Here is a 13,499-nt window from a genome sequence, read left to right on the forward strand (position 1 = left end):
AGTTACAAATTACTGGAATAGAAGTTAGTATGCAAATCAGGTAATGTAATTAAATTAATTTCATTTTTTTCCTATTGCATCTATCCTATGCTCTAAGCACATATAAACTCAATTTAAAATGTCAATAGAGCATAAAAGAACAGATCTCCCTGTGAGGAAAATGGGCCAAATTATCTGCTGGTATAAACCGGCCAGTTTCCAACAAAGTTAATAAATTTGGCTCCCTTGGCAGCATCTTTACCAAATTATTACTATGCAACAAATTCTCCACAAAGCTCTCTAGTGACAGCAAATATCCATTGTCTGAAACTGGAAGAAATTCATGTTCAGAAATCCTCTGCCCAATATTTGAATTTATAAATAAGAACATATCAGTCTGATCCTCAGGACTCTATCCTTCCAATAAGCCCCAGGACTACAGCTGGTTGACAGAACCATGTTCCTTTGGAATATGCAGTTCCATCAAAATGATTTGCAAAAAATCAAGCTGATTTAATCAGAATTTTGTTTCAGAAGAAAACTGGAGGAAAGAAAGTTCCAACAATATCAAAATGTCTCAATATAACCTTTTTGGAACCAAAAGTTTCAGTTTTTCTTTTGGAAACAGCTTCACTTCATATTTTTTTAAATTTTAAGTTATGATATAATTTTACAAATAGTTATTTGTACAAAATTTTAAAGTCAAAATTAAAGAAAACACATTTTAATTTTGTCTAAGCATAACATTTCAATCAACTGCAACCATTTTTTCCCCAGAAATTCCCTTTAGATAATTTTGAAATTTTCAGTCTCAGTTTCCATTTGGAACAAAGCCAAATTTCAAAATCCTTTCTGAAACAGAACTTCTGTCCTTCCCATTCTACCCAAGATTTGTTTTTTGTGTGGGAGAACTGTGCCTTTCAATCCCTTTCCCTTCCTAGGATGGGGAGATGGGTGGAGAAGTGAAATAACAGCTAAGACTTTCAAGGGATGATTGGCAGACTTGCTCCTTTCATCTTGAGTCTTTTGAGGAAATTAGCAAGATAGTTCTGGTCACCACTCCGAATCCTCCTGGTAAATGTCTTCTGAGCAGCAGTAGGATTAGAAACAGTCCTGCTCCACTGGCCCTTAACTCTAGCTCTGTGAAATGCCATAGAATGCACTGGGCCTAAGGGAAATCTCTTATCCTGATGTTCAGACAATATTTGCCTTGCTAAGAATGGGTTGCTACAGTATATATCCTATTCAGCAAATGTAATATTCAGTTTGCCCATCCCTAAAGTTATCCTGAGGGAAAGTTTAGCACAGCAGTAACATGACTGTTTCAACCCACCTACTGTCACTATTGAGATCATCAGGCCTCTCTAGAGAATATCTATACTATTTTAATCTTTACAGAACTGTAGTACAGTATTATTAAATGACTTAAAACAGTACCAGTCAATTTTAATGGTACGTTAAATTACTGCTGAATTACAGTGGGATTCTTATAGAAGTCAGCATGACATCCATATTAATTCCAAATGAATTAATTATGCTTAGTGCAATTACACTGAATACCAATGAGTTAAGAAGGACATGACACTTAAAAATTCTTACCATTAAAATTTAAGAAATACATTTACTGTACTAGATTTGTAAGCTATTTTCTACTTTGCTGTAGCTTTAGTTAGGGCTACTAAATCCACACCACTGAGATACATGAATATTTTAAGCAGCACACAATCCTTACCATCCACAAATGCTTCATAATGGAATAGACAGCCATTTTAACTTACTAGGACAAGTGTTTGACGGTAGCTTTCTATAATGGTCTTTCCTATTAAACTTAAGTATAGAGATTGGCTTGGACATTAAAATCAGGCACCCTCGTCATAAGGTATCCCATGGGACATGTCAGATTGGTGAGCACTGCTGTATTAGGATGCCACTCTCTGAAGTACTGCTATGCAGAAACCTGTTCTGTTAGGAATGAAATGACAGAGGTCTTCCTCACTGCACCTTTTGCCATGTAAAGCATAGGAAACTTCCACTCCAAGTTGCCCCTCACAGAACTGGCAGTGGTTTTTGCCGCCTCAACCTGCAGATGTCCCAAGAGCTACATGGATCTTGAAAAGCCTACATAGGGGTAGGAGCATTTAAACTAAGGTTCAGGGGCCACATATGTCTCCATGGTCTTCTCCTCAGCTATGTCAGTATGGCTTTTGCAGGGTGTGCCAAAACCCCTGCTTGGGCCAATTTGCACCCATGTAGGTGTAACTGCTTCAGGTTCGACCTTGGAAGAGGAAGCCTCTTTTCCCTAGTTCTTCCCCAACTGAACTTTGCCTCCTCAGAATCACAACCTCCCCCCCTCAATCACATGGTGCACTATCTATAATGTTTGGAAGGAAAGGGGAATAAAACAGCTGCTGCTTCACCCCTCCCCTTTCTTTATTCATAATTTGCCACATTTTGCTACCCCTTGCATTACTTAAGTGGAGGATAGCAAGTGCTTCAGAGTTAACAGCCAATCAGTGTTTCTCCATAATGATGTAATTCCCTTCAGCTTCGCTTTTAGCAGCAATTCTATTCAGAATACAGGTATCCCAAACAGAATGATGCCCATCACATGGAAGCCAAGCAAGCTAACGCAAAATACCAAGTTAAATATCATTCTGACCTACACTCCCATACAGATATGCAGTGACGCGCAGATTGGTTTAGTCCATCCCTGAATATGGACAATACAGAAAATGCACCTGAGCAATTTTTATGATCAAAAATTGAGAAAGTCTATATTCCAAGCTACAATAAAATTGTCTAGCTGAAGATGATTGTTTAGCTTGCTGACATTTTTTCCTATTTTCTATTTACTATTTGATACCCTTTAAAATTAAACTGAATAAATCCTTGATATGCGAGTTCCTGTCCTGAAGTGTAATATCTGTATAATTCTTCACATCTCAAACTATTTATTTGACTGCCTTAAAATTAATTGGGCTACAGACCTTGAAAGCTGCTAATCAGCAACATAACCCTAAGCCACAATATTAGATCCATCACAGCTCGGAATAATTTGCTACCTAAGAAGAGGGATTTTTTGCCTTTCTTTCATTGAAGCTATACAAACTCATACCCCTCCCTAGAGAGAGAGAGAGAGATCTTCATTATTCTGGAGAGACGTTTTGAATGAAAGTGTTAGACTGTTAAGAAGGTCTCTTTGTTCTAGACTCAAACAGCCGTATTTCTCTCTCAATCTGGTCTTCATTCTCAGCTGTAAAAGGCAGTCATATTAACACATCTCCATTTTCATTGGCTGTCCAATTCATGTTTTCATGCAGAATGGCTAATACGTCATGGCCAATACATATGAATGGCACAGTTATACTGTGACACTAACCCTACAGACTTTCTAAGGGTCTAGTCCTGCAAGTGGTTGACTGCCCCTGGTGAAGTACTGTGCTTCCAGTGGGGCTAGTTCTGCTCCTACCAAGGTCAACTGGCAAAATTCTAACTTCACTCCGTTAAGTGAGGAAGATCAAGCACAAGGCCTCAAAGGCTGATATGGACATTATATACATTGTGAGAGCTGTTCAGCATCTTGCAGAACCAGGCCCTATCATCTTAGTTTCTAAATGTTCAAACTCTTGAGACAGTAAAACATAAATTAAAAATAAAATGGTTTTAGATGCATTTGTAGAATTCTCAAATAACAAAGGGAGGAGGGGCATTCAGGACATTATTCATTCAAACCCTGAATTTTCCGATTTCCAATGGGATGCACCTTCATTATTAGGATATAACATGACAGCTGCAATACCCGTATATGTAAACACCCTCAGGTGGAGGAGGTAAATTGCTTATTTTCTTTGCCAAATACATATAAAAATCAAATATAGTTTTACAAGGTTGATCTCACCAGAGCAGTGCTCAACACATTTAGAGGTAGGGATAGAATTTGTCACTTTCAGAGATTCTGAAGATCTGGATCTATGCTTTTGACATAATAATAAAATTAACAAAATGCAGAATTCTGTCATTCTAAGGGCAGAAGGGCACAGGTGATACTGATCCAGCTGACATCAAAGGTATCCCTCCCACAGCTATTACAACTTGTCTAGTAGTCCATATTAAGATAGGTGCTGCATGAGGTAAACAGGATGAAGTTTAATAAAGACAAATGCAAAGTGCTCCACTTAGGAAGGAACAATCAGTTTCACACATACAGAATGGGAAGAGACTGTCTGGGAAGGAGTAAGGCAGAAAGGGATCTAGGGGTTATAGTGGACCACAAGCTAATTGTGAGTCAACAGTGTGATGCTGTTGCAAAAAAAGCAAACATGATTCTGGGATGCATTAACAGGTGTGTTGTGAGCAAGACACGAGAAGTCATTCTTCTGCTCTACTCTGTGCTGGTTAGGCCTCACCTGGAGTATTGTGTCCAATTCTGGGCGACCACATTTCAAGAAAGATGTGGATTGGAGAGGGTCCAGAGAAGAGCAACAAGAATGATTCAAGGTCTAGAGAACATGACCTATGAAGGAAGGCTGAAAGAATTGGGGTTGTTTAGTTTGGAAAAGAGAAGACTGAAAGGGGACATGATAGCAGTTTTCAGGTATCTAAAAGGGTGTCATAAGGAGAAGGGAGAAAACTTATTCATCTTAGCCTCTAAGGATAGAACAAGAAGCAATGGGCTTAAACTGCAGCAAGGGAGGTTTAGGTTGGACATTAGGAAAAAGTTCCTAACTGTCAGGGTGGTTAAACACTGGAATAAACTGCCTAGGGAGGTTGTGGAATCTCCATCTCTGGAGATATTTAAGAGTAGGTTAGTTAAATATCTATCAGGGATGGTCTAGACAGTATTTGGTCCTGCCATGGGGGCAGGGGACTGGACTCGATGACCTCTTGAGGTCCCTTTCAGTCCTAGAGTCTATGAATCTATGAATCTTTGACAGGGACTTTACATTTCTGCATCAATCTCCTCAGCAGTTTCAATTTTATTCTTCCTAACTTCCAGTGCCTAAATGGTAACCATACTAACTTCCTGTCCTAAATTTCATGTAGTGTTGCTCTGCAGTGTGCACAGATGTCATCCTTTATTCAAGAGGTGGATGAAGTCAGCTCTTTGTATATCACTTAAAGTTTCTGAAGTACTTAGGGATGAACAGTATAAAAATAATACCTTACATTATCACTATCAGCTGCTACATTTACAAGTAAAGTATTTCAATATCCACATATCTTCAACACAAACCTTTAACAAAGAGGGCTTCTTAAATTCAAATGTTGGGTATCCAGCATCTATGGTAATTTATTCAACAAATATAGTTATTAACAGTACTTGTTTTTCCTTGTCACCCAGTACAACAAACACCCACACATTCAAACATTAGTTAGGCAGTAAAGAGAAAACTGGAGCTATCAAGGGGAGTTTTCTACGCTTGGAGTTTTTTTTAAACAGAATTCATACAGTGCTTTAAAAACAGTTTTATAGGATCAATCTATTTTATAACCTCAGTATAAAAGACAGACTGAGAAAGATGGATGTATGAAAGCATATCAAATAAATCTGATCCTTTGTATTGATTTATATTTTTTTGAGATTGTGCTTTAAGTATTAAATAGACACAGGCATAGACTGAAATTCCCAGCTGGTACCAAAAAAAGATAAAGAGAGCCCTTGTTTTAGCTCATGATGTGGAAGATTTGCCAGCATTGTCCTACCACTTCTCAAAGCCACCTAACATTCATTGCCTTTTTAATGGTCTCTTCCTAGCCATCTCCAAAGCTTAAAAAAAAAAAAAAACCACATGTCAAAACATATAAAAGGTGAATAAGTGTGCCTTGGAATTGGTATTATAGATTCACTCAGCCCGATATTTTCTTTTGTTGTTCTCTTTGATAAAACTAATGAAAACAGTGAAAAATTAAATGTGGAATTTTGCACAAGAATGTTCATTGTTTATTTTAGAGTGATTTCACATCCCTTCAAATGTTGGCCTTCCTCAAAATCTAACAAAATTCACAAAAAAAGTTAAATTTTTTTTAAATTTCAGAGCTACTATTTGCTCAGAGTGACCTAATTTTTCCTTCAGACATTGGTTCTTTTCACAGAGAAATGGGACTGTTTTAAAGAAAATAGTTGTGAAACATGACAAATTTTGGAAACATTAGGCCTATTTTTGAGTTTGTTCTGAAATACAACCCAACCAAATCCAACTCAGTCCCAACCCCCAACTAGTTGGATTTTGTGTATCTTCACCTTTTTCTGTAAATATGTTGTTCATCACCAGAGTAAACTGGCAGACAAAATGTATGTAAACAGCAATAACTCTTACCACAAACAAGCTACAGTATTGGTTAATCATTTTTAAATATATTAATATGTTGCAATGACTTATTTTAGGATGGAATTTCCAAAGGGAGACAATGAGAGATGAATGAAAATCACAGCATTAAGGCTTGTGATTTTAAGTTACCTCAACCACCGTAACTTCCTGGTATGACAGATTCCCCTCTGTACTGATCCTCAAAGGATATGCTACAGCCTCAGCTTAAAAGCCTTGGCTCTTGAGTTGGAGCCATCGCAGCTCATGCTTTTACTCTGCCAGTCCTGGTCCAATCCCCTGCGTAGCAGCCAATAGACATAGACCTCACAATTAACACGCAAAACATACATTTTCACTCTGACAATTTTCATCGTATATTATATATATTGAAAGTGAAACAATGGAACCTTTTTAAACAAGCTGCAATCTGTTATCATTAGCATCAATTTCATATAGCAATAGTTAGATAATGGAGCCATTTAATGATCCTGTTTTTAAATCACAGACGTTCATAATTTTTCAAAGAGAACATTTCACTGTATTCCACTCACACTATTCATAACTATAAACATGCATAAACTCTGAATATTCATAACAATTCACTTGACTGAGCATGTTTGTGTTCTTTCCTTTATATATGTTATGACTATTGCTTTATCTGATTTTGCATTTTGCATTCAATTATTTGGTGAGTCGTGGTCTGCTTTCAAGCCAATGTCAGGAACAGAATGTTTTCTTTATTTATAGGGCTATATTTGATTGAAGTTGAATAACTGCATGGGCCACTTTTGTTATTGAATGTTTTCCTAGCGTTCATTTGAAGTCCATTTGCATTTTTGTGCTGATAGAAATAGAATCCTGAAACGTCAGCAGCATGTATGTCTCATTGATAAATATTGTTACATTAGATAAGGCAAATGAATTTTTAATAGCATAGGCCATTTTATGGCTGTAATTAGATTTCTGCATGTATGTGTGAATTTGATTTTTATGTTGCCTTGTTGGATCACAGTTTCATTTCTTGTATAACTTGTTTTGATTAACTATCCATTTTAAATTGTGTCCTTCACTTGCCTTTAAAATGGAATTAAAAAAATATGGTCAGCTTAGCTTTCTCTGCCTAGCACCACTGAAAACCATTAAATACTATAAGGCAATTCTGAGTTTTGAAAGATCACGTTGCTTGATGCTGGCATATGTTCAACATACTATTGTAACGATATGGTCAAAGATAGTATAGAGTTATACCTGATGCTGTTTTTGTATCTGCTGGCTAGATTAAAATAGCGAACAATGAATGACAAATTCTCCCATAGAAAACCCATATACATTGGGCAAATAGGAGATGTCAAAACTAAGTTCCACATTTATTTCTTCTTGATCTAAAATCTTGTTATATAGGACAATCATGTCAGATCCATGCATAGCATAGGAAGGATTTTAAATAGATATTTTAACTATGTAGACGTCTTTAAAAAGTTGCTTTAAAGCTGAAATACTCAACCAATCATAGCTGTCAATAGAACTCCAGTTTTGGGGCAGGGTTGTTATTTTTTTCTGTAAAAATAACTTTTATAGAATACCTTATCTTAAGAGTGAACCAAAGCTTGGGCCTGAACCAAAATCTAGAATTTGCATATCCCTGAACCTTTGAAGGATTTAAAAAAAAAAAATCTGACCCAGATTTCACAGTTGACCATTAAATAGTCTAAAATGCTTGGAACAAAAACTTGTGGATTCAAACACCACAAAACTTTGTGGATGGAAACCTAAATATGAATTTTATGGCTTAAGCCAATCACTACTTATAACCAACATTTTCCTTTTTTATTAATATTAACTGAATGTTAAAAGGAAGTATGGCTACATATAAAGTATGTCAAGAAAGCCTCAGCACAGCAGATCAAAATGAGATGTCAAGGCAGAGTTTGCAGAGAAGCCTCCAGTTCTTTTTATAATTGATATGAAAGGTCAGAAATCCATATTACAAAAAAAATGAAGCAACGTTATGTAATGCATTGGTTGTTTTATGATTCTTGGCAGTTATGGTGACATCACACATCAGTCCAGTTTCACTCCCAGTTTAACTATGTCAAGAGTAAATTCCTATGGGATCACAATTTGTTCTTTATGGTTATTTTACTTGTTGATTCAAGTTATGTCAGAACCTTTAGGTGTAAATATGATGTTTAATATGACTGATACTGTATGAATATACAGTACTTTTTCTTAAAAGTTCTCTTTAAGGGCCAACTCTTGATTGCATAAAAGTTTATGGCAAAATTCCCAATTACTTCACTGGACCTTGGATTTAGCCATGTATATAGGACATGGATATTGGTATAAAAAGCACTAGTGCCCTGATGTAGCATAATAAGTCTTTTGTGACACTGGTGTTCTTTAGTTTCTGAAGACTCAGTAAAATAGCAAATACTCTCCTAACTCAGTGTACAGCACTAGGATTTCAGGAACACCAGAATATCCAGTGCTGACATACTTGGTGAGGAAGAAGTTTAGAGTAAAGTGGATGATCTGTATTTACAGATGTACCATAGTCTAGATTAGACATTAAAACAAAATCTTGTCTGCTAATTTTTCAGAAGAAAAATGCATAATGGGAGATATTTTTGCAAAGGACAGTTAATCTCCATACCCAGTATATGTTTTAAAGCAAGTGCTAACATCTGTTTAATATTCAGAGCTGGTGTTCATGTGGCTTTTGTTTCAATAAATGGTTTCCTTCTTATTCTGTGTGCAAGCATTTTGGGTCTATTTTCCATATCTTTGTGTTTGGCGCCAGTATATTAGATTTGCCATAGATTATTATTCTGCCTTAACTGATCCCACATCTGTGGAGTTCATTTGATTATTTGTCTTGTCCCATAACAAAAGGGCAAACATTTCTTACACTTTATTAGTGTTCAGCCCCAGATGGGAATATTTTACCTAGTCATGGTTTAAATATTAATATATAAATCTGCTGAATCTTTGCCAGAGGCTATTTTTATTCCATTCTCTCTCTCTCTCTTTTCCATTTAGGATATGTGATTAGAATATAGTAGCTACTTTACCATATGAAGTGATTTGTTGCAAAAAATAAGTGAGATTTAGAAATCTAACTGACTTCTACATGAGGACCCTATTATTACATTGCCCCACTAATGGAGTTTAGAGTCACATACGCTCCATCAGGAGGGCAACAGAGGACATATAAGAAAAGTGTTTTCCTAACTCTTATGTATTTAGAAGAAAAGATTTGAGACAGTTTTTTTTTCTTTTGGGGAACTACCTGGTATTGTGAATTCAAAATATCCCATAAAGTTAATTGAATATAAACAAGATGAGCCACACCCACACCAGCCAATAAACCTTTTTATCACCAGCTGATCATAGAGCTCTGTCAACAATCCTGTTCTTTGTACCAAAAAAAGCACTTAGTAAAGCCATTATGTTTGTTAGTTCACAAGTTGGTGATTAGCACAACCCTTGCACTTTGTTTCAGCCCTTATTCTTACCCTCTCCCCATTGCTACTGGATAGACTCTTCAAGCTGTGCAGAACTAAAAAGTCCTGAGAAGTAAAAAGGATATAACCAGTGGGGAGAGAGCAGAGAATGTAGTCTGGACAAAGGCTAGGTGGATCTGATGCTAGTCAGCAAATGCGAAAGCTAGGGAGAGGAGCTGGCAATCTCCGGCTGATTTCCTCCATCTCCCTCATTTAGGGTCTAATCCAGCACCCACTGTAGTCAATGGGAGTCACTCTGACTGCAAAGTGGGCTGAATCAAGTGCTGAGAGCCACCACGCTCCAGGAAGGGTCACACTGCATTTGTGTCTCCTATGTTTGGGGAAAGAGCGTCTATTTCTTTTTATATATACACCATATAAGGTGCCCCTGGTTACTGTGCTGATGAGAATCTTATAAATTCAAGTAATGATGATAAATAAAAATCAGTAATAACAATGGGAAAAGGACACTGAAGATGTGAATAGTAGCATATACAGAAAGTGGGGGCTGGCCAGAGGAGTCAGCAGTGTGTGTGCAGACTGGGGTGAGACTCTACCTCCCTAACTCTGTGGATCAATCTCTATTATACTACATGCAGCCAAAAGGGCAGACCTAACTCATGTTCTGTAGGTATAATCTAATTATCTAGGATACCGATTATCAAAGGAGCACTACTTCAGCTCTCTTGTGTATCAGTTGTTGTGGTTTTGACATTTTTGATATTAAAATGTAAGAATTGTTTACCAATGTTTGTTTGAAAGTTCACTTGAAGGGACCCTACAATTACTGCCAGCATGAAAGGAAAACTGTGTAGCTCTCTTTTAGAAAACACTTTTTTCCCCCTTGAAAAGCATTCACTTAAAGGCAGGGAGAAATCAATTTGCCTCAGCCTTTAGTCACCTTTCAGCTCAGTACTTCTCTAATATGCACAGTGGAAATCTGGGAACATGAACACAATAATTTTTGGCTTTTGGGAGTATAAAAACAAGACTGCTCTGGGTCCTGTTAATAATTTATACAAGGAAACAGTATATGTTCCCTTAGTATAGAATAGCAGACATGCAAACATTCTCCCAGGTACTTTGAGGAGCAAATGTATCTCCTCTACCTGCTAAGGATAATATATGTTATGTACTTACACAAACTAAAGGTTTCCTCTTCACACCTTTAGCTGCATTTCTCCATGATCTCAGGTGTGGCAGGGAGATATTTATCCCCCAACACTATTCTGTTGAGGTATCAACCAGGTATTAGGGCTTGCTGCTGTCAGGAATGAGGGCTTACAGCTGCGCCTGCCCAGTCATCAGGCAGTCAATGAGTGCAGTTGTGCCACAGTAGACCCACCTGATTGGCTAAGGCAGTCAGATTACTTGCTCTGAAACCCAGCAATTGCAGAAGGTCAGTACCTGCTCAGTACATATGACCCACAGGTTCTCTGTCTTCTTGTGCTCACCTCACTCCAAGCCCTCTCTTTTTTTGCTCCTTCATGGCTCCAGTCTAGACCCTGTTCTGCAGCCGGCCTCCCTGCAGCCTAGACCTTGTCCAGCATCTGACTTTGTTCCAATCTTGTTCCAGCCTTGCTCCTGCCTTAGAATCAATCAGCCCCATTCCTGCCTTTCCTGAGTCCAGGTAATCTGATTCTGATCCTGGGCTCTCATTCTTGGTTCTGACTCTCAACCCTTGGCTCTGGCATTCAGACTCCAAGTACTAGGCCTGACTCCTGCTCTGACCATTAGGCATGACTGCCTATGACCTGGTCTCCTGACAGTTGCTCCAGCTTTTGGAATTAAAGTAGGTCAAGAAGTGTTTCCTGACAAAGACTATGCTGACGACTTGCTTGTATAGATAGCAAAGAATTTTAGTTCCATGCTGGTCTCCAAGATATCACCCACATTATGGGATTTAACATCTCATTGGAGAAGACCAAGACCAGAACCTTGGAGTTGGGCCACCAGAACCCCAGTACAGTAGGGATCAAGTATGTTGGACAGCATTGATAATTTCATCTACCTAGGCTGAAAGCAGACTTCAAATGGTCACAAGAAATTAGACCTTCTTTGACTATTAGGTCTTGCTGCCTCCTGCATGAAGTCCATGTCTCACTTCTGCAGATCGGTTCTGGATGCAAAACCAACTTGCACTGAGACAAAGTTCAAGATCTGTCAAATACTACCTGTACTACCAGTATTGCTATACAAATCAGAAACTTGGACCCTCTTACAGACAGACTTGTGGCTAGATGTATTCCATATGCACTGTCAGTGCCAAATCCTGAGCATTGATTGTGTGCAAAATATCACAGTCTTGCAAACATCTGGCCTACTTTGTTACTAATTTTATTCAAAAGCAACATTGCATGATTTTCGGCCATGTCTCCAGGATGGACATAAATACTCCAGCACGCTGTGGTTTCAAAGTCTCCATCAAAGGGGTGTACTCCCAGACCTTAATTGGCTCTGCCTGCAGGGCAGCCCCAGAAAATTTTGGATTTGCAGGATTGAGCCAGATCTGGAACTTTGGTATCCAATGCCTGGTGCAATGCCATCAGCCATGGTCACTCTGGCGGGTGCAATAATCCTTAGTAGACTATGCATGTTTGAGTATGTTGAGGAATATGTTCAGCTATATTTTGGGAAAATAACCAAGTATTATATGCAGTATTTTCCAATGTGCGTGTTAGGCAGCTTTGAACAACTGAATCATCTTTCATTGCTATATAATTAGTTAGCAACCAGCTTGTGGGATGTTTTTAAAAATCAGAGTAGTCCTTATGTCATTTCTCACAAGCAAATATGCAAGTCATGCTTATAAATATTTCAGCTGTATTTAGATATTATTGATGTGTATGGAATTTACTGGAGTTATGCCTGATCTCCTGGAATATTATTTTTCTGCTTTTCACAGTCCTTGAACTACATATTCTCAACAATTGTCTTAAGAACTTTTGTGAGTTATTCTCACACATTACACAATTCATCCAAATGGCAACAGAATGAGTGAGTAAGGGACTCATAGCCAAAGTTGCACACAAGGACGTTAAAAACCTTTGTATTGTCCCACACTCACACAGATCTCCCCTAAACTCTTAAAAATTAATAAAGAAAAGGATTTTATTTTTTGTTAGTTTGACATTTCATAATGGGTTAGAGCAAAACTTGATTGCTGAATGCACTTAGTTCCAAATCCTGCCTCCAGCCCAGTGCACATCCCATACAACTGAGCTACGTGCTGGAGAGAATCCTTTTCCTGAGCTATGGCATACCAGTGGAGCGTCTCCACAGTTACTATTTCAGTTTACAAGCTGGAGTAGCCTCTGCACCCCTCCATGGGGAGAATGGCTAGTGTATATAGCCAATGGAAGTTCCATTGACCCCAGCTCACTTGTGCTTCACCACAAAATCCCTGTTGTGCAGCACCATGCTAGGTATCCCCATGGAGCTGGACTACAGGATAAACAAGGGATTCTCTCCACAACAAAATTATAGTGGCTGTCAGAGCTGCTGAGCGGCTGCCTGAGACAAGAGCAGATGCAGGCTGAAGTAGGGGCTGGCTAGCAGGGAAACAGGCATGGCTGGAGCAGGAGCAAGGGGAGTCTGTTGAAACTAGTGGCAATAGGAATGCTTCCAATCAGATTATGACACTGAGCTGAATGGAAAGACTGCTTCCCTAAGGATCCGATATATTTACCTTGGGATCACCGAGGTCAGT

Source organism: Terrapene carolina, unplaced genomic scaffold (assembly GCF_002925995.2).
Source record: "Terrapene carolina triunguis isolate 2854851 unplaced genomic scaffold, T_m_triunguis-2.0 Scaffold69, whole genome shotgun sequence".
Lineage (NCBI taxonomy): Eukaryota > Metazoa > Chordata > Testudines > Emydidae > Terrapene > Terrapene triunguis.